Source organism: Diabrotica virgifera, chromosome 5, assembly GCF_917563875.1.
Source record: "Diabrotica virgifera virgifera chromosome 5, PGI_DIABVI_V3a".
Classification (NCBI taxonomy): Eukaryota; Metazoa; Arthropoda; class Insecta; order Coleoptera; family Chrysomelidae; genus Diabrotica; species Diabrotica virgifera.
The window spans coordinates 112,235,921-112,258,194 of record NC_065447.1 but is presented as its reverse complement, the minus strand read 5'-3'; the positions used below and the strand labels follow the sequence as shown (position 1 = coordinate 112,258,194).

At 33.1% G+C, this 22,274-nt stretch overlaps 2 long non-coding RNA genes across 3 annotated transcripts; one reads left to right on the top strand and one right to left on the bottom strand.

Moving 5' to 3' along the window:
- Positions 1-961: 961 nt before the first annotated feature.
- LOC126884303 (uncharacterized) lies at positions 962-7,653 on the bottom strand. Its single transcript, XR_007697950.1, has 2 exons — positions 7,095-7,653; positions 962-1,287 (listed from the first exon to the last, which is right to left on the bottom strand). It is a non-coding gene; the product is annotated as an uncharacterized LOC126884303 (long non-coding RNA).
- Positions 7,654-7,798: 145 nt separating this feature from the next.
- Positions 7,799-11,429, top strand: LOC126884301 (uncharacterized). 2 transcript variants are annotated; one of them, XR_007697949.1, is made up of 4 exons: positions 7,802-7,943; positions 8,138-8,447; positions 8,858-9,823; positions 9,896-11,429. It is a non-coding gene; the product is annotated as an uncharacterized LOC126884301 (long non-coding RNA). The 2 variants fall into 2 exon arrangements; XR_007697948.1 differs by lacking the exon at positions 9,896-11,429 and having other exon boundaries at positions 7,799-7,943; positions 8,858-9,862.
- The last annotated feature ends 10,845 nt before the right edge of the window (positions 11,430-22,274 follow it).

Here is a 22,274-nt window from a genome sequence, read left to right as displayed (position 1 = left end):
CCAAACCTATTCGGAAGCTGACACAGTAGCTATATTGATGCTTGGACACAAGGAAGCTTGACTGTAGCTATATTGATGAACCTATTGTAACTGACAAAGATTTGCGTAAATAATCTAGAGAAGCTGCATCGCATATGCAATAATTCATCGAGTGGTATTCTCAACAAGAAGAAGCCAATAAAGTAGATTGCATGATCTTATGCCTTATGCCGATTAAGAAATTCAGCCGTCGCAAAATATGAAGCAGCAGTAAAACACAAATTTCAGAATATTTTAAATTGATTCGATTGTATGAACATAAATCCCTCTTATATTGTCAAACAAACCATACAAATGAAATTTGAGAGTTGTACTATGAATTTTTATTTTTTTTAATGTTCTGTTAACCGTCTTTTCGATTATCCGTCATACCCTTGGTCCGGTGCCCTGACAGATAATCGAGGTTCTACTGTAATAATATTAATGTCCGACTGGTATATTATTTGACAAATAATGACATGATTTTGAAGTCAGTTTGATAAATAATGACATGATTTCGAAGTCAGTTAAGTATGGCATAATGCCCTAGGCTCTAGGGCATTATTTTGAAAAATTACGCCCTAGGGTATTAAATTTAAATAACTAGTTAAATACTGTCAAGTTGACAAATAACAACCCAAGTAAAACTATGGTTACCACAATTACGTTACAACTATTGCTGGTAAATGTACTTATTTGAAAACTAATTAATTCAAAATTCCTTCAATTTTTTGCCTATAAAGAATAATTTAGTCGGACATTAAATGTTGAAGGCACCACAGGTATTAACGATAATATCGCTTTCAGTCAACTTATATCCCTCAGGCCAAAGGCCCTCGGTATATACACCATTGACCTCAAGTGTTATTATCCTTATAATACCTTTGGTACCTTAACTATAATCTCACAATCAGCCCATAGAAGGTGTCAAACAAATAAAATATTTGGGAATCATACTTGATAATTTATTAACAATTAAACGATTACTTTATTGATTACAGTAAATTTATTTAATGGAAATTAAGGTAATAATAATAATAATGTTTATTCAAAAATAATCAAATATAAAATCTTCCTGAGACTAAAAACATATTTAAGTGTATAATTAATAAGAATTAACATAGGAAGCCACAAGGAAATAAATCTGCACGTAGCTATAGCCCAAAGTAACTCCTGTTATTTATCCAAATCTTTACTAGTCAAACACATTTGTTTTGAAATTCCAGCAGTTTCTTCTTTTTATACCTTTTAAATATCTGGTGGTTGTTCCTAAAACAAAGACATAAATAAAAATTCTACATTGTGTACCATAAAAAAATCATAAAAATGTGGAAAGTATCACAAGAATAAAGAAAAGTCCCAGATATAAAATTCACTATTAAAATAAAAATAGTAAATAATTATTTATATCTGATACTTTTCTTATTGGAACTTCTTTCTGGTAACATCCTTAATCTCTGACTTTTACAATTTATAAGACAAGAGATGATGAATAAAGAAAGGGAAAAGGACTCTGCAGTATACAGTTACATTCTGCTTTCATTAATCTAGAAAAAAGATCAGAAAGATAATTCAAAGTCCGAAATTGTAAAAGTCAAAAAGAGATTAAGGATGTACCAGAAAGGGGTTCCAATAAGAAAAGTTTCAGATTTAAATAATTATTTACTATTTTAATAGTGAATTTTGTATCTGGGACTTTTCTCTTTTCTTTAAGAGATATCGCTGAAGCATCCTAATAGTAGATAACTATTTTTGAAATTCCACTTAAATAGACATTTTGATTTCGTTTTGATTCAGAGGTGTGCAGGCAGCTCCACTGGGGACGCCGTAAGGCAGAAACAACTGTCTGGAGATTGTGTATCGCCTAGGTCCGTGAACTTAGCCCGAAAAAGTCGGGAAAAAAAATGCGATTGATGCCATTCGTTTGTCCATTGATTGTCCACCATTTTATTTCGTTAGTCCACCCATCAATTCTTTTTTATAAACAAAAATTTTTTTTCGGGCTAACTTCACAAATCCACAAATTTTCGAAAATTTAAAAAAACTCTTGCTATATTGTTTGTCCATCGTTTGTCCATGTTTGTCCACCACATAATTTTTTTTGTCCACCCTCTGAAACAACCCCCTGTTAATTGTAATTATTTTTTTATTTCTTAATTCGGGCTAACTTCACGTTCTCTTAAATGGCCATTTAAACGTTAATTCGGGTGCAGAATCACAACTACCCGTTTGTCCACCCCTTTGCAGCGTTTGTCCTGCCCGTTAAAGTGCGAAACAACCCCCTCGTTAATTGTAATTATTTTTTTTAATTCTTAATAAGGGCTAACTTCAAGTTCTCTTAAATATGTATTTAAACGTTAATTCGGGTGCAGAATCACAACTACCCGTTTGTCCACTCCTTCGCAGCGTTTGTCCAACCCCTTAAAGTGCGAAAAAACCCCCTCGTCAATTGTAATTATTTTTTTATTTCTTTATTCGGGCTAACTTCACGTTCTCTTAAATGGGCATTTAAACGTTAATTCGGGTGCAGAATCACAACTAAGCGTTTGTTCACCCCTTTGCAGCGTTTGTCCAACCCCTTAAAGTGCGAAACAACCCCCCTGTTAATTGTAATTATTTTTTTATTTCTTAATTCCGGCTAACTTCACGTCCATTTAAACGTGTATTTTAAAGTTAATTCGGGTCAAGAATCACAACTACCCGTTTGTCCACTTCATCGCAGCGTTTGTCCAGCCCCTTAAAGTGCGAAACAACCCCCTAGTTAATTGTAATTATTTTTTTATTTCTTTATTCGGGTTAACTTCACGTTCTCTTAAATGGGCATTTAAACGCTAATTCGGGTGCAGAATCACAACTGCCCGTTTGTCCACCCTTTCGCAGCGTTTGTCCAACCACTTAAAGTGCGAAACAACCCCCTCGTTAATTGTAATTATTTTTTTATTTCTTAATTCGGGCTAGGTTCACGTTCCCTTAAATGGGCATTTAAACGTTAATTCGGGTGAAGAATCACAACTACCCGTTTGTCTACTTCATCGCAGCGTTTGTCCAGCCCCTTAAAGTGCGAAACAACCCCCTAGTTAATTGTAATTATTTTTTTATTTCTTTATTCGGGTTAACTTCACGTTCTCTTAAATGGGCATTTAAACGCTAATTCGGGTGCAGAATCACAACTGCCCGTTTGTCCACCCTTTCGCAGCGTTTGTCCAACCACTTAAAGTGCGAAACAACCCCCTCGTTAATTGTAATTATTTTTTTATTTCTTAATTCGGGCTAGGTTCACGTTCCCTTAAATGGGCATTTAAACGTTAATTCGGGTGAAGAATCACAACTACCCGTTTGTCTACTTCATCGCAGCGTTTGTCCAGCCCCTTAAAGTGCGAAACAACCCCCTAGTTAATTGTAATTATTTTTTTATTTCTTTATTCGGGTTAACTTCACGTTCTCTTAAATGGGCATTTAAACGCTAATTCGGGTGCAGAATCACAACTGCCCGTTTGTCCACCCTTTCGCAGCGTTTGTCCAACCACTTAAAGTGCGTAACAACCCCCTCGTTAATTGTAATTATTTTTTCATTTCTTTATTCGGGCTAACTTCACGTTCTCTTAAATGGGCATTCAAACGTTAATTCGGGTGCGGAATCACAACTGCCCGTTTGTCCACCCTTTCGCAGCGTTTGTCCAACCACTTAAAGTGCGAAACAACCCCCCTGTTAATTGTAATTATTTTTTTATTTCTTATTCCGGGCTAGCTTCGCGTTCTCTTAAATGGGCATTTAAACGTTAATTCTGGTGCAGAATCACAACTACCCGTTTGTCCACCCCTTCGCAGCGTTTGTCCAACTCCTTAAAGTGCGAAACAACCCCCCTGTTAATTGTAATTATTTTTTTATTTCTTAATTCGGGCTAACTTCACGTTCCCTTAAATGGGCATTTAAAAGCTGGCCCGAATTAAGAAATAAAAAAATAATTACAACTAACAGGGGGGTTGTTTCGCACTTTAAGGGGTTGGACAAACGCTGCGAAGGGGTGGACAAACGGGTAGTTGTGGTTCTGCACCAGAATTAACGTTTAAATGCCCATTTAAGGGAACGTGAAGCTAGCCCGAATTAAGAAATAAAAAAATAATTACAATTAACAGGGGGGTTGTTTCGCACTTTAAGGGGCTGGACAAACGCTGCGAAGGGGTGGACAAACGGGTAGTTGTGATTCTTCACCCGAATTAACTTTAAAATACACGTTTAAACGGACGTGAAGTTAGCCTGAATTAAGAAATAAAAAAATAATTACAATTAACAGGGGGGTTGTTTCGCACTTTAAGGGGTTGGACAAACGCTGTAAAGGGGTCGACAAACGCTTAGTTGTGATTCTGCACCCGAATTAACGTTTAAATGCCCATTTAAGAGAACGTGAAGTTAGCCCGAATAAAGAAATAAAAAAATAATTACAATTGACGAGGGGGTTGTTTCGCACTTTAAGGGGTTGGACAAACGCTGCGAAGGAGTGGACAAACGGGTAGTTGTATTCTGCACCCGAATTAACGTTTAAATACCTATTTAAGAGAACTTGAAGTTAGCCCGAATTAAGAATTAAAAAAATAATTACAATTAACGAGTGGGTTGTTTCGCACTTTAAGGGGCTGGACAAACGGGTAGTTGTGATTCTTCACCCGATTTAACTTTAAAATACACGTTTAAACGGACGTGAAGTTAGCCTGAATTAAGAAATAAAAAAATAATTACAATTAACAGGGGGGTTGTTTCGCACTTTAAGGGGTTGGACAAACGCTGCAAAGGGGTCGACAAACGCTTAGTTGTGATTCTGCACCCGAATTAACGTTTAAATGCCCATTTAAGAGAACGTGAAGTTAGCCCGAATAAAGAAATAAAAAAATAATTACAATTGACGAGGGGGTTGTTTCGCACTTTAAGGGGTTGGACAAACGCTGCGAAGGGGTGGACAAACGGGTAGTTGTGATTCTTCACCCGATTTAACTTTAAAATACACGTTTAAACGGACGTGAAGTTAGCCCGAATTAAGAAATAAAAAAATAAGTACAATTAACAGGGGGGTTGTTTCGCACTTTAAGGGGTTGGACAAATGCTGCAAAGGGGTGGACAAACGCTTAGTTGTGATTCTGCACCTGAATTAACGTTTAAATGCCCATTTAAGAGAACGTGAAGTTAGCCCGAATTAAGAAATAAAAAAATAATTACAATTAACAGGGGGTTGTTTCAGAGGGTGGACAAAAAAATTATGTGGTGGACAAACATGGACAAACGATGGACAAACAATATAGCAAGAGTTTTTTTAAATTTTCGAAAATTTGTGGATTTGTGAAGTTAGAACGAAAAAAAATTTTTGTTTATAAAAAAGAATTGATGGGTGGACTAACGAAATAAAATGGTGGACAAACGTGGACAATCAATGGACAAACGAATGGCATCAATCGCATTTTTTTTCCCGACTTTTTCGGGCTAACTTCACGGAGCTGTATCGCCTCTGGATTGAAAGGAAACATAAACTGTCTCTTCACTATCACAAGAGTATTTTAATATTTTTATTGAATAAAAGTATTTAAAAAAAAAAGGACTAGTTGGTGGAGCGAAGAGATAAAAATAGCTGTGAAAGAAAAGAAAGTACCATGGAGAGCTTATCTAGAAAATAACAGTTAATAAGCAAGGAAGCTTGTGAAAGAAAAAGTTAAAAAAGCTAAATTGGAACAGTGGGAGAGATTTGGAGAAAAGATGGAGCAAGACAGTAGTAGGACAAACCAAAAATTGTTCTATTAAGGTCTGAAAAAATGAGAAGTAAATCAGGTAGTACTGTCGTGCAAATAAAAAAAAATAAAATGGAGAAACACTTACCCAACCACAAGATATAGTTAATAGATGGAGTAAATATTCCAAAGAGTTGAGTAATGAAATAACAATGGAAGAATTAACGGAAGCCATTGCAAAAATGAAAAATGGTAAAGTGGCAGGAATAGATAATATCAAAACACAATTGTTGAAATATATGGGGGAATCTGCATTACACTACTTACACAAATTACTGATAACAATTTGGAAACAGAAACGCATCCCAGAAGATTGGGCAACAGCAGTAATGGCTCTTCTGGTAAAGAAGGGAGGTAAAAAAGTAATGTTCAAATTATCGAGGTATTTTCATGCTAAGTGTACTGGCTAAGATTTATGAATGAACACTGGAGATGAGACTGAGAAAGAAAGTGGAACATCAACTAGACGATGCACAAAAAGGTTTCTGACCGGGCACAGTGTCCAAGATCATATCTTTACTATAAGACAATGGAAAAAGCCTTTGACAAGGTACCCGGACATCACATTTGGAAAGGGCTTGAACTGTTCGATGTTGGAGGAGAACTAATTGATGCAAGTAAAATTTATGTACTGGAACATTGTGCGAGCATTAAACTGTGAATCAAACAAATTTGCTAATACACAAGGAGTAAGGCAAGGTGGAGTTTTAAGCTCACTGCTATTCATTATATTATATATATGAATGAACCAATAAAAAAAATGCAGTAGAGTCCCGAAAATTAGATTTAGGTTACCATTGATTAAAAAGTATAACTCTGAGTAAATGTGTATCTGCAGATGACATTGCATTGATACCAAGTTCAGAGAAATCTTTACAAAGCAACCTAAATTTATAGACGAGAGAACTTGCAGAAAAAGGAATGAAAATAAAATTAGCAAAGACTAAAACCTTACTTATTTCCAAGACACCGAGAGAAATCCATATAAACCTAGACGGAAATTTAGTAGAACATATGAATGATTTTGAATATTTATAAACTATAATAGACAAAAAATGCAAAAAAAATGAACAACAAAATTGCTAAAACATCACGATTATATCACTCCCTCACTACAGGTTTCATTAGCAAAAGAGAAATTAATGAGAAGACAAAAGGGACAGTATATTATATACCTCCCTTCTCTGCTTCATGGAAGTGAAACATGGCTGGCTTTCCTAATAATTAAGCTTGAATTATCACATTTTTATTATTATTGTAGACATTTAAAATCCTTATTAATTGAATTACATTAAACTTACCACTTATAAAATGTTTACTTTTCATATTTTAATTTTAGTTCCCTTATATCTGTTCTTCTTGTGGCTTTTATCCATTGTCCCCGGCTTTGTTTGGATAATTCATTTAAATGTATTGCATGGGGAGCCTTGGGAACAGTACAAAATAAGACTTTTCCCTGTCTGCCCTACTCCCACAATTTACAACAATAAAAGTTACATGTATAAGCTTCCCAAGAAAGAAAAACTGATAACTGCTATGGACTAATTCAGTTCTGTAGGCGATAAACTACTTTATATTTGATTTGCTATCACAATTTCGCTGCACAATCGACAATAAAAACAAACAGGATATTCTTTACAAATGTAAATATTAGGATTAGGTTATGTTATGTGCCCCCAGTTAGGCCATATTCGGAAGTTCCTTGTTCCTTTGCTTGATTGGCACACCGATAATTTTCGTTTAATACTGTCCGCTGTCATGAGCCGCTGTCACATCCGCTGTCATTTTACACTCAAATGTCCATAGAATTTCTTACACTTACACTCAAAAGTGTAACACTAAAAAACAAAGGAACAGACCTAATAAATGTCCAGCAAACGACGGCAATGTTGCCAGATTCCTTTTAGCGGGAATTTTAAAATTTTAGAGTCTTTTGCCAGTTTGGTTTTAAATTTGACAGTTCTGTTTTCTCAAGTCAAAAATCTTAACCTTACTTTTACGAGTGATTAGGATTATTATTATTTTATTTACATGTAAATTGAAACAATAAATATTGTACTGTGTCATAATTTAAAACTCATTATGTTGCAGTCTTTTCCAGTTGATAAAATTGCAATTCAAAACTCAATGTTAATTGCAAAAACTTTTAGGTATGTAACTTCCACATTATTATTTATTTTTTAAGTATTAAGGTTGATGTTGATATCAAAAATTTAGATTTCAAAGATAGTTTTATGTAGGTAGATATTAATAGAGTAATACTAGATAATAGAGTAGATACAAAGTAAGCTGTAAGTAGTATAACTACCCATGTAATCACCTGTTATGTTGTTTTTTTTTTTAGATTTGCACTGTATGGATGGCACAGGAAGAGAATGAGAGTACAAGAACATGAAACATCTTATTATGAATGTATATGTATGTGATCCTCAAAAAATTATTAGAAAGAGAGCTTTAAAATCCCAAGGATCCTGCAAAATGTTTATTTGGTGTACTAGCAGAATAATAGTATCTAAAAATATTGAAACCGATTGTTGTGCAGTAACATATTTTAAAACACATTACGGGCATGATGATGATATAGAGCACTTACATAAATACCAAAATCAGATAAATATCTCTTCAAAGTTTATTTTGAGACTTTCTTCAAAAATGTAAGTAAAATATTTGCATATTGACAGCGGAAAGGCAGGACTTCGTAACTGAAAAATTTTTATAACATGAGTTACTTCAGTTTTCGCTTTAGAATAAGTGTATCGGCAGCTATTAAACAGTGGTTACAGCTGGGAAAGTTTCCGGAAGGCTTTCCCAGCTCTAAAAGCTGTTTAATAGGTGCTGATACACTTATTCTAAAGCGAAAACCGAAGTAACTCATTTTATACAAATTTTCAGTTACGAGGTCCTGCCTTTCCGCTGTCGATATACACAATATAATTTAAAACAAGAATGTTACCACTCACTAAACCACTTTTTAAATATTAATCATGAATATTTACTATAGTTTACAATTTCAAACTAGTGTGTTTGATTCTCCTATAGGTACCTATATTTTACTTTTTTTTAGTAAACTTCAGACTGTTCAGGATAGCATAATAGCATAGGAGGCGAATTAAAAAGAATTAATTTACTTACAAGAAAAGATATCACAAACATTAAACTCTCTTATGGCATTGACTTGAAAGATGGATATATGTACAATGATGATGCAACCAGTGTTTATTTTTGGGTTGAATGCTTACAGACTCATGTCCAATATTATTTTACAAACAACAGGGCATACTAATGGATATTCATTCTGAATTTAATATTTATGATTTTTGTCTTATTTTCCTTAATGCTGTGCCAAAAGGAAATGTTAATTAAGTTTGGTAAATCCTTTATCACAATCGATGGAACTCATGGGCTCAAATCCTATGACTTTGAACTTATGACAGTATTAGTAAAAGATGAATTTGGGAATGGATTTTGTACTGCTTTCTTATTTTCAAATAGAAAAGATACCTACTTTTATTTACCAATTTTTTTAAATACATGTCTGTGTTGGTATTATATGTATAGTCAAATGTTTTCATATCAGGCATAAGTGACACCTTTTACAATGCCTTGTCAAATGTAATGGGTATTGCTCCTAATAGACTGTTAAGTGCCTGGCACATAGATAGGGCATGGCAAGTAAATCTTAATAAAATATCTGATTCTGAAAAAAATCATATGTATACAAGATCTATTAATGATGGTTTAGAGTTTAGAGAGTATTAATAGCTTTTTGGGTAGACTTCTAAGTGATGCAGATACATACAATTTTAGTAAGTATTTCCAGTAGAACTACTGCAATAGCATCCAACAATGGGCCTATTGTTATAGGAAGGGGTTGTGGAATTAATACCAATATGACCATTCAAAATTTTCATAAAATTTTGGATAAAAGAGTATCCGTTAGTTGTTATCAGTTAAGCTTAAAACTTGGCACTCATGGAGAGCTATACCATAATATATAATAGGTATATCTCATATTATTACATCTCATATTGTTCACTACAGTAGTAATGAGTGAGCCTGCATACACAGAACCATAATAATATATTATAGTTCGTGTATGTAGGCTCACTCATTACAATAGTGTGCAATATGAGATATAACATATTATAGTATAACTCTCTGTGCATGACCAGATTAACACATTTGGTGCCCATCTTGAACAAGCTCTACTTGGCTGGTACCACATACTTAAATCATTTATTTAGTTACACAGTACTACTCACATAAGTTATGCATTGTCAGTAGCTTCGGTAAAACCTTTGTGATGCTACCCATATGTCATGGCCACTGAATGTGTTAAAGCTTGTTAATGTAGGAGAGTTATACTAAAATACAGGGTGTAACAAAAATACAGGTCATAAATTTAATCACATATTCTGGAACCAAAAATAGTTCGATTGAACCTAACTTACCTTAGTACAAATGTGCACATAAAAAAAGTTACAGCCCTTTGAAGTTACAAAATTAAAATCGATTTTTTCCAATATATCAAAAACTATTAGAGATCTTTTATTGAAAATAGACATGTGGCATTCTTATGGTAGTAGTATCTTAAGAAAAAATTATAGTGAAATTTGGACACCCCATAAAAATTTTATGGGGGTTTTGTTCCTTTAAACCCCCCAAACTTTTGTGTACGTTCCAATTTAATTATTATTGTAGTACCATTAGTTAAACACAATATTTTAAACACTTTTTTGCCTCTTAGTACTTTTTCGAAAAGTCAGTTTTTATCGAGATATTTTGAATATTTGTCAAATGCACCACATATTTGTATATGGCTAAGTACGATTATGAAGACTTTGTAATAATATGAAAATTTATTTATGATTTACATTTTTAGGTATATTTTGAACGATATTAAAAAGAAGTAATATCTCGATAAAAAGTGCCTTCTCGAAAAAATACAAAGAGGCAAAAAAGTTTTAAAAACACTGTGTTTAACTAATGGTACCGCAGTAAAAGTATAATTGGAACATACACAAACATTTGGGGGGTTTAAAGGAACAAAACCCCAATAAAATTTGTATGTAAACATATTAAAAAAGAAGCCGTAACTCGATAAAAACTGCCTTATCGAAAAAATACTAAGAGTCAAAAAAGTTTTAGAAATATTGAATTTAACTAATGGTACCACAATAATAATTTAATTGGAACATACACAAATGTTTGGGGGGGTTTAAAAGAACAAAACCCCCATAAAATTTTTATGGGATGCACAAATTTCACTATAATTCTTATTTAAGATGTTCCTGCCATAAGAATGCCACGTGTCCATTTTCAATAAATAATCTCTAATAGTTTTTGATATATTCGAAAAAATCGATTTTCATTTTGTAACTTCAAAGGGCTGTAACTTTTTTTATGTGCATATTTGTACTAAGGTAAATTAGGTTCATTCGAACTATTTTTGGTCTCAGAATATGTGATTTAATTTATGACCTGTATTTTCGTTACACCTTGTATATATCTTATATTACTTTAAATAGAAAAAATATCTTATTCAAATTGTATCCATGTAAGTTTTGATTTAATGAAATAAACCTTTTAATCAAAAAAATGTTGTTTACTTGTGTACACCCAGCAATATCCTGATCATAGATAAATTATATAGTATTACCGGATCCTGATATGCAGATGCCAATAGGGCTTTTCATCGATTGTCATTTGTTTCGAGCTTCTGTCATGAGTCACATAATATTAATGTATCTACGTCATATGTCTTTGGTTTGTATCATTGGTATATACCAATAACGTACGACGTAGATATATTAATATTATGTGACACATGACAGAAGCTCGAAACAAATGGCTGTGAATGAAAAGCCCTATTGAATAGGGCATTTCATCGATTGTCATTTGTTTCGAGCTTCGGTCACATGTCACATAATATTAATATATCTACGTCATACGTGTTTGGTTTGTATCATTGGCAATACCAATAACATATGACTTAAATATATTAATATTAGACAACACATGACAGAAGCTCGAAACAAATTACTGTGAATGAAAAGCCCTATATCATGTAAATACAAGTCATAAAGATGTCTTTCTACGGTTAATATTTCACAGCCTAAAGACGTCATTTATGTAACTTCTTAAGCCGTCACAAAATGACTGTAATAAGAAAATAGAATTTATTAACTCGCCTCGCCCCCAGGTAAAGTAAAGGTGCTAGGCCACTAAGAATGTTTTTTTAATTTTTTTATTTTGCGGCTTTAGCCCTTAGCTATTTAGCCAGATACATGATGAGAATTAATACTAGGTATTATAAATTAAAACTAATTCAAATTACTAGTACTTTTATTAATATTCTGAATAATTATGTAACCACTTAATACTAAAATAAAAAAGTGTCCATCTATACTATCCAACACATTTTCACCTTTGAAATCGTAAATCTCCATTCCCATTAAAAAATAATTTGTACTGTATAAGTATATTTCTTTTGAGCTTCATTTTTTTTCAAAATACTGCAGCATGAGTTTTAAATCATGACACAGTACAATACTTGTTTCAATATTTACATGTAAATAAATAATCCTAATTACTTGTAAAAGTAAGGTTATAAATTTAAGAATGCAGAACTCTCTTTTAAAACCAAAGTGGCATTAGACTAATTTTAAAATTCCCGCTAAAAGGAAAAAGGTAAATCTGGCAACAGTGCCGTCGTTTGCTGGACATTTAATCTCTCCCAGATCTCGGTGTCTGTGTCCATAGATAATGTATGGTCTGTCTCTCTCTCTGTCATAGAGAAATAAAAACAAGGCGCCCGGTAATTGACAATTATCAGGTGGTTCAAGCAGAGACATGTAAAGAGAATAGACTTGGCTAGGGATATGTGATATGCCACTCAATGGGTGCATTCAGCAGACACAATCGCTAACTAATCGATTAGTGATTTTCTGCTGAATGCCACATAAATTGTGACATTCAGCATGTAAATCACAAATCGATTACTAATCGATTAGTTAGCGATTGCGTCTGCTGAATGCACCCAATGCATCGGGGTGTAAACGCAAAGATCTTACACACATAGATTTGGCCAACTCCGAAAAATAGCGTAACGCGGAGCAGTTCTGGTCGGTGGTCTATCTATCTCTCTCCACCGGCGCTTAACTTTCTCTCTCTAGCATATAATGGCCGCCGCCTGTGTGTCACTGTCGTTCCGTTACTCCCACCTCTTGGTAGATACGCTCACACTCGCACGACAGACAAAGATAGCTAAACCACCGTACTTGATATCAACGTTACACCCCGATGCATTGAGTGGCATATCCCTAGCCAAGTCTATTTTCTTTACATGTCTCTGTGTAAACGTCGATATCAAGTACGGTGGTCTAGCTATCTTTGTCTGTCGTGCGAGTGTGAGCGTATCTACCAAGAGGTGGGAGTAACGGAACGACAGAAACACAGAGGCGGCAGCCATCATTATGCTAGAGAGAGAAATTTAAGCGCCGGTAGAGAGAAATAGATAGACCACCGACCCGAACTGCTCCGCGTTACGCTATTTTTCGGAGTTGGCCAAATCTATGTGTATAAGATCTTTGGGTTCAAGGGTGGTTCATGATATCATCACAAACCATACATACTTATAGACGTTTCACGACCATGTTAATCTTTCGGATCGAATTAACGCCATCTCTTGATTGGAATGGGAATTAAATTGACAAATTTTAGTTAAGTGAGAATTTCAAATTATAAATTTTGCGGGATTTTTGATGAAATTTCGCAGGAAATTAAAACAACAGAAAGACAATTCAATGTTTTATTCCATATTTTACTGAAAACTTCAAATATTCCAATTTGTTTTCAAAATGCTAATCACTACTGCTATGTGTCACGTGAAAGCACTGATGTCGATGTGTATTGAGTTGAATGAAAATTTTTTAAAGAATCTTGCAGGATGATTGTTTAGATAAATATTACCTTATAATCTTTTACAAACTTCCAAAAATATAATAGGTCCGAAATGTTGATGACACGCTTGTCTATTGGAATAAACTGTTTCAGGATATATTATATTGTTTTTGTTTAATGTGGAGAAACACAACACGGGATGATCAATGTAAACTAAAAATTCTACTCATAAAAACGGAGAGGAGGTTACTACACTTGATTAAAATTGTGATTTAATCTAATTAAAAACGTAACACCACTATAATAAACTAATTAAGCCACAAACTGTAAAATAAAAAGTAAATAACAAATTAATTTAATTATCAACTGTCAGTTGTTAAATATGACAAGAGAATTGACTAACAGCGACATCTCTGGATTGGAATGGTAACTAATTTGCTGTCTTGACCTTGACAATTTACGTGAAACGTCTATGAGTATGTATGGTTTGTGGATATCATGAGGTTTGTTCCAACACGACCAAGAACCGTCAGATTACCGTTTCGTTACTAGATAATTAACGTTTATGGGTTCCATGGGAACGAAATAATAAGTTTCCATGGTACTGCGCAGGACGGTGATCGTCGTGGACCGTCCAAAAGTTCATGTTGGAACAGGTTGGAACAAAGCTATGTTCATTGTTCATAGAAATGTACTTTGTCATAGAAATGTCGTTATTTGATGGTTGTAACCATGATACTATAAATAACAAGATAATATATTGCACATCCGGAAGTCGTGACGTAACTGGAGACCGGCAAGTTCGTAATGGTTCGTAATCATTCGTAATGTCCGATTACTTTGAATTGTTCGCGGGTGTATTTTATATTTTATCTTTGACAGTTATTTTGACTGGAATCTCGACACTACATTTTTTTCGAATACATTGAAGTTTAATTTTATTTTGCTAATTGAATAATTTCATCACATAATGCATACAAATCCCATTTAACTTTAACAAGAATTCAAATTCAACTTCCGGTCTCCAGTTACATCATCAATGCGCGAGCTTGGACGTATTTGCGCTACGGGAAAATACTATCTCTTTATTTATTGGCTCCGTGCGTCTCCCCTCTACTTACAGTCACATCACACGCTGTCACATTTTGTCAGGACGTTTTAACATTGAGTCTTATTGGATTATTTTGTTAAACTTGAATATTTTATTTTGTAGTGATAATAACCGAATACAATTGTTAGAATTCATTAGTTATTAATTTATACTGTAATTTATAGTGCAACAAACATATTCTCTTTTTCGTTAATAAAGATTTATTGACATAAACTGCGATAGTGAGGTTATGTATACAAAATCAAACTGATAATCAATATTGGAAATAGAAGAATTTATATCAGATTAAGTGCGTTTTTATTTTCTGTTTATATTAATACATAATATCACTAGCGGGACACGGCATTTTTTTAAATGTCTCATTTAAACATACACAAAGCGTCCTGATAAAATTTCAAAAAACCGCCACCATGAGCAGGTCGGTCAATTTTGCTTTGACACTTTGTTAACGCTCAGAGCGAATAGGGCTTTTCATTCACAGTCATTTGTTTCGAGCTTCTGTCATGTGTCATCTAATATTAATATATCTACGTCATACGTTATTGGGAAAACCAAAGACGTATGACGTAGCTAAATTAATATTATGTGACACATGACAGAAGCTCGAAACAAATGACAGTCGATGAAAAGCCCTATAGTATCATGGTTGTAACCAGATGCGCAACGTAAGAACATGACATGGGCACAGAATAGAAAACAAGCAGAAGGCCCACTCTCGGATGCCGCCTTTGATGTTTGCGAGTACGCGCCCGCCATTTGTATTGAGGAAAAGCACAGGTTCGGATTGAGAAATTTGTGACAAGCTACGACAGAACCGTAATTTAAATATTCAGACCTTAATTTAGTAAATTTGAAATAATTTCATGTGTATTCTTCAAGTAAAAGTAGGACATGAAATATTGTATATTATTATGTCTATGCTTGCCGTAAACAAATTTAATTTGAATCAATTTTGGTTAATTTTTCTATTCCTGGATAAACATATAATTGAAATGTACTGAATTAAAATATAATAAATAATACAATAAAACATTTTTGAATTTATTAATTGAGTGGAAAATTAGTATAAATAAAAATGACAAATGACATCATAAATTGTTTATTTTAATTTTAAATTTTCACATAATTAGGTAATAAATAAATACAAATAGCCCATTAAATGAACGGGAAGTTCGGCGATACCGTGTAATTTTCAGGGGCAACTCCGAATTGCATGAAAATTTCGATTTAGGTTCTCTTCACTTCAAAGTTGAAATTGTGCCGTTGGTTGCTTTAACTTGGGGGGTGACAGTCACCCCTTCTAGGGGGTAAAAAACATGTTCAAGACAAGACAGGAAATGGATACATTGACTGTTTAAGCAACTTTTGTTCTATAGAGTTTTTTACGTAAGTCAATACTTTTCGAGTTATTTGCCATTGAAAATGTTGATTTTTCGACAAAAAAATCTACGTTTTCAGACGAATCTACGTTTCGACAAAAATATCCTTAGCAAAAGTGTAGCTTATAAAAAACCCAAAAAATGGTTTATCAGTAAAGTCTATCAATAAAATAAAAACAAAGTTGTAACCCATGAAAAGTACGTTCTTATTCGTCTAATTCCAAATCGAATATTTCTAGGTGAAATCACCAAAAAATTTAGCACTTTTCGGGAAAACCCCATTTAAATTTGTTTAAAAATGTTTATAAAAAGCTTTGTTTTAATTGTTAACAAAAGTTTTAGCATTAAAAATAAGCGAGTTACGCTTAAAATAAAGTTGGTCCTCTTTTTTTTTGTAAAAAATCATGAAAATCTCGCCGTGTTTAGCTCCCCAAATGAAATTATTCGCTACCGCTTTACAAACAATTTACTTACCTATCTATCTTTTATATGATCTGTCAGTCTCACCGGTTTAAAGTGTTTATTTTTGAAAGGGTTATAATTGAGAAAGCTGGAATGGGTCACTAATCACGAGTGTATGCAAATTTTGAACAGCCCTATCTTAACCAATTTTTGTCTTACGGAGAAACAAAATGAAACTATCATATTTATAATAGCAAAACCTACATTTTTTTACTCTTTAAGATTTTTCTTATCACTAATACTTTTTAAGTTATTTTGAAAAAATGAAATTTTTCAAAAATTTTTAGAAATTTTTTTTAATATAAAACCAAATGTTTTCAAAAATAAGCACTTCAAACCAATCAAACTTACAGATCATATAAACAATACACACACAGTTAAAATAGATGGTAAAGCCAAACGATTAATTTCATTTAGGGTGCTAAATAGAGGGAGGTTTTCACGATTTTTTTACAAAAAAAAGGGGCCAACTTTTTTTTTCAGTGTAACTCGTTTATTTTTGATGCTGTAAACTTTTGTAAAAAACAAATAATAAGCTTTTTTCGATACTTAAAAAATGTTAATAAGGTTTTCCCGAAAGACGCTTCTTTCTTCGGTGATTTCGCGTTGAATTATTCGATTTGGAATTAGACGAATAAGAACGTATTTTTCATGAGCTATAACTTTGCTTCTACTCAATTTGTAGACTTTACTGGTACACCATTTTTTTCGTTTTTTTTTTATAGGCTACACTTTTGCTAAAAATATTTTTTTCGATATAATATTTACTTTTTATTTGGAAGTTTAGGAGTTATTTGGGAAAAACGGTTTGAAAACGTAGTTTTTTTGTCAAAAAATCAACATTTTAAATCACGAATAACTCGAAAAGTATTGACTTAACTAAAAAAACTTTATAGAACAAAATGTGCTTAAAATAAGTCAATTTATCCATTTCCGGACTTATTTTAAACACGCGTTTTTCACTCCCCGAGAAGGGGTAAATGTGACCCCCTAAGTAAAAGCAACCAACGGTACAAATTCAACTTTGATGTGGAGGGTAAGTAGAACCTAAATCCAAATTTTCATGCAATTCGGAGTTGCTCCTGGAAATTGCACTCCCAAACGGTCATTTATTGGGCATACGACACTTGACAGAAGCTCGAAACAAATGAGAATCGTTGAAAAGCCCTATTGCAAGGTTTTTTACTATTTTAGAAGTAATAAGTGAATATAAGTGGAAAAAAGGGGTGGACGCATATTATGTGCTGTTAAAAGTTGTAAAAAGACCCGTTTGAAATGTAATGAAAGTTTTTTACTTTTCCTATGGATCCAGAAAGGTGAGAAAATTAACAATTATAATAAAATCACAATAAAAATGAACTAGAAATAAACAAACCAAGACACGTTGAATGTTACGAGGAGCACTCCCGAATCATTATTTGGGATTTACAATGTATGTACATTGTAAATCATGTTTTGGGAGTGCTCCTTGTAACATTCAATGTATTTTGGTTGGTTTATTTCTAGTGGATCTTTATTGTGATTTTAGTATAGTATTTATGTATTCAGATCTTCGAAGTTGAAATATATATTTAAAACAAATTTAAGAATTACAGCAGTAAACTTCAATCTAATAATGATTATTTGATAATTCAACTTAAATTGCCATGTGCATTATATTCAGTATTCCTTGTCTTTCGGAAAACCGAAAAAAGACAAATTGCAATTATACGCTTTGCTGTCGTAATTTATTGCTGCACATACTAGATGTGACTTGCCCATTTTGCCTAAAATTAGATAAACAATTTATAATTATTATTAAAAATATAAATATTATTAATAATAATTATATTATATTATTAGTAATATATGTATATAATATATTTATTTATGTATAGCACACGATAACTCCAACTCCACAATAACAACACAAATTAATGACAGTGAATACACAATACACGCTACCACTGAACTTTCTAATGCACACGAGGTGAAATTCCACTGAACAGCACTGCTTCCTCTCAACAAATGGCCGATTCCTCAGACGCAAATGAGTTGCGCGTACTTCTCCCGCCAAAGAGAGTGGGCCTTCTGCTTGTTCTTTATTCTGTGACATGGGTGTCAGGGTAACTAGTCAGTCTAGTTATAGTTCTGTGTTCTATGTACTCCTGTCATGTCCTATGGGTTGACGGAGGAATGTCACTTTAGGCCAAGGTTCATAAATAGACAGGTTGCATGGTAACTTTCCACCAATCAGCGTCGAGAATCTAATGGCGGGAGTGACGTCACCCAGAATGCTGCATTCAAATTCATTCACTTCACTCATTGAAATGAACTCGGAAAGTAGGAATGTATTGAAAATATGTATATGTATTTAAAAAAAATACGTTTGGATTTTTAATGACCTATTTATTTCATATATATTCTTTAAAAAATGTGGTAGATACCTGTAGAGTTACAAAAATCATAGAATACAATTGCAATTAAATATATTATGCAGTAGAATAGCATTACTTTTTTCTTGTGTACAGTTGAGTCCGCGAGTCTTTACCCGTGCGTCATTAATACCTGGTGAGATAAAACACATACTTTTTATTTAGCATCATTCTCTTGCATGCATGAAATTAATGACAAACCAGCTGCCGCCTGTTATTTAAGCAAAAACACATGTTATTTTTATGACCGAATAAGACTCAGTGTATTGAAAAGTGATAGGTACAAAGAAAGACGATTGGGGATGTCATCACATATTTTAAGTACAATTTCTGACGTTTTGGTTTGTTTACTTTTTGGCTGTCAGTTTGTTGAATTTTTTGATGTTATTTTGTTAAGTTTTTGCATTTTGAAGTATACAAACAGTTGTGTTCACAACTAATTTTATGTTATTTTAAGATAAATTTTGACGACGTACAAAGCTAACCTCATTGTTGACACAGTTGAATGCTTGTGTTTAAGGTTCCGCCAAAGTGAATAAAATAACAAATTTTGCATTTTGAAGTATACAAACAGTTGTTTTCACAACTAATTTTATGTTATTTTAAGATAAATTTTGACGACGTACAAAGCTAACCTCATTGTTGACACAGTTGAATGCTTGTGTTTAAGGTTCCGCCAAAGTGAATAAAATAACAAAAAGAAAATATGTTATTGGATTTTTTTATAAATTGTTTATTTATTTATTAATCAATGATAATACAATAATTTATTAAGCTACTTCAAATGTAGCTGTAATGATGCACCAAAATTTTAAAGCAAAACTTAAATTTGACATTCTATTTATTTGATAACTTCAAATTTTATAATAACCCGTGATCGGAATAATATCCATTTGCCGTTGCGTTCAGTAAATTTCCAACTTATTTCCTATGCTTTAAATGATGACGCACGGGTAAAGACTCGCGGACTCAACTCAAGGGCGGATCCAGGACCGATTTTCGGGAGGGGCCATGAACGTTTTTTGGAGAGAGGTACCGGAGGTACGGGGAGTAATTTTTAAAAATTAGGGTTAAAATGGAGAGTTTTAAGCCACTTTTCACACACTTTTACCATGTGTGAGAAGTGCCTTAAGATTCACAATTCCTGCCGTAGTACTGATTCCTACACATTTCTTCGGATCCAAGTGCAGTTCTTTCAACAAGTTTATTACTATTTTTCCCAATGCTTCTCCGGTCAGGTATTGTTCTTTCTCTCTTTCTTGATTTTCTCTAATTATTTTTAGGTTCTCATAAGCGCCAATGAACTTGACAAAGTCTTCACGAATGTTGTTAAGGTGGATTTTCACAGATCCGATGTCCGACGGTACGATCATACGATAGAAATTTCAGAGAATTTCATTGGCTGAAAAGTGACAGTTTGGTTTTCGTACGAAATTAAAAAGTCATCGGAAGAAGTTAAAATTATTTTAACTTTCGCACGAAAATCGGATAAATTTTGACACTGTACACATTCTATCTTGAACGTCTTGAACTTTAACCTTACTTTTGTGAAGCGTTTATGTTTTTGATATATTGAAATGGAACAACAAAATCGTAATTATAAATGGATGTTGTTCTGAAACTATTTTCTTGTGGCATTTTTGTAATTAATTATTTTTAATGAGAAATAAGCCACAATTTTAATAAAAAAATGATTTTATTTTTTAGTAAAATTGTTGCTTATTTCCCATTAAAAACAGTTAATTATAAATGGATGGGATGGTACTTCTAACAATAACTCACATTTTTATCCTCTTCAAACAGATAATTTGACGAATCCATGATGATCCAAACAATAATAAGAATAAAATCGAAATAAAACTATCTATCTGTACCTGTTCAATATCCAACAGCAAACATTTGTATCAAATATCAATCCATGGAATAATCTGACATATTACCCAAATGTCAAAAAATTTCGGATACGACAATCAAATATAATCGTACGAAAAAATTTCGTATTTCGTGTCTTCGGATATCGGATCTGTGAAAATTAGCCTTTATTGTGTATGTATCTTAAATTTAGAGAAAGCTGTTCCACGTGCGATACGTCGGTCGTTTCGTCAAATATGACACACAGAGTAATGATTTGCACTTTGAACCTGATTTATTATTTGTTCAATTATTTCTTCACCACAACATGTTATTAATAGATTTTGACTGGTTCTACTAATGTACGTTGCTCAGGAAGATGATGTGGATAGGTGTTATTTAAGAGTCTTATCTCCTTATGCGATTTTAAACCTTAACAATTCCCGTCATTGCTAGGTCCAGCATCTTCGTCCAGAAGCAGAAGGCCATCATCACGATGTTCTCTTAGAGGAATATTTTGTCGACCTATGCAAGTCTCATGCTATGCAAGTCCGTCTTGCATGGCATATCTCTTGCCTAGCCTGACCTTTTTACATCGGAGCTATTTCTGTGCAATTTTAGATACCACTTTCATTGTTGCCAATAGAAGAAATATATCAAAATATTAACTTTAGATATTTCACTTGGAAACTTCAGTCCATAATTAAATATATTCAAATATAAAGCACATATTATTACATCCAATAAATACCATTTAAACTTACACAATAAGGTTAAGTTTTTTTCTAAACTATAAATTTTCCCAAGTAGCAATTTGTCGACGCGACAACGTTGTCTACCGCGTGGCAACGTTTTGTTACAACGTTGTTATTGCCTAGAAGACGACCCTATTCTGCACTAATTTGGTGGACGATTTTTGAGTTGTCTTGACGTTGCCTAGGCAACCTCCTATGAAGCAACATCGTTTCGTAAGCGTTGCATAAGACAACTGAAGCGACTATAAAAAGAACCTGCGCGTGCAATGGTTGCTCAAGGAGTCAGACTAGTTATGTTTTTTTACCTATATTTTTAACACCTGTATGGTGAATGCGAAAACCAAAATGGTAACTATTTTGACATCGTATTAGGTATTTAAATTTATATAAATACATAAAGAACTTAAACAAAATTACCTGATCTGAAAATTTATAAACGCATCTCAGATTACCGTCAAATATGGATATTTCACCTTTAAAAAACACACGCGCTACTTTTTTACGACATTTTTGACAAAAAATATGCAAATTTAAAAAAATCAAATTTTAATATAAAAGTTAAAATTTATGTTAAAGATGTTCTGTATAAATTTAATGTATTGATGGT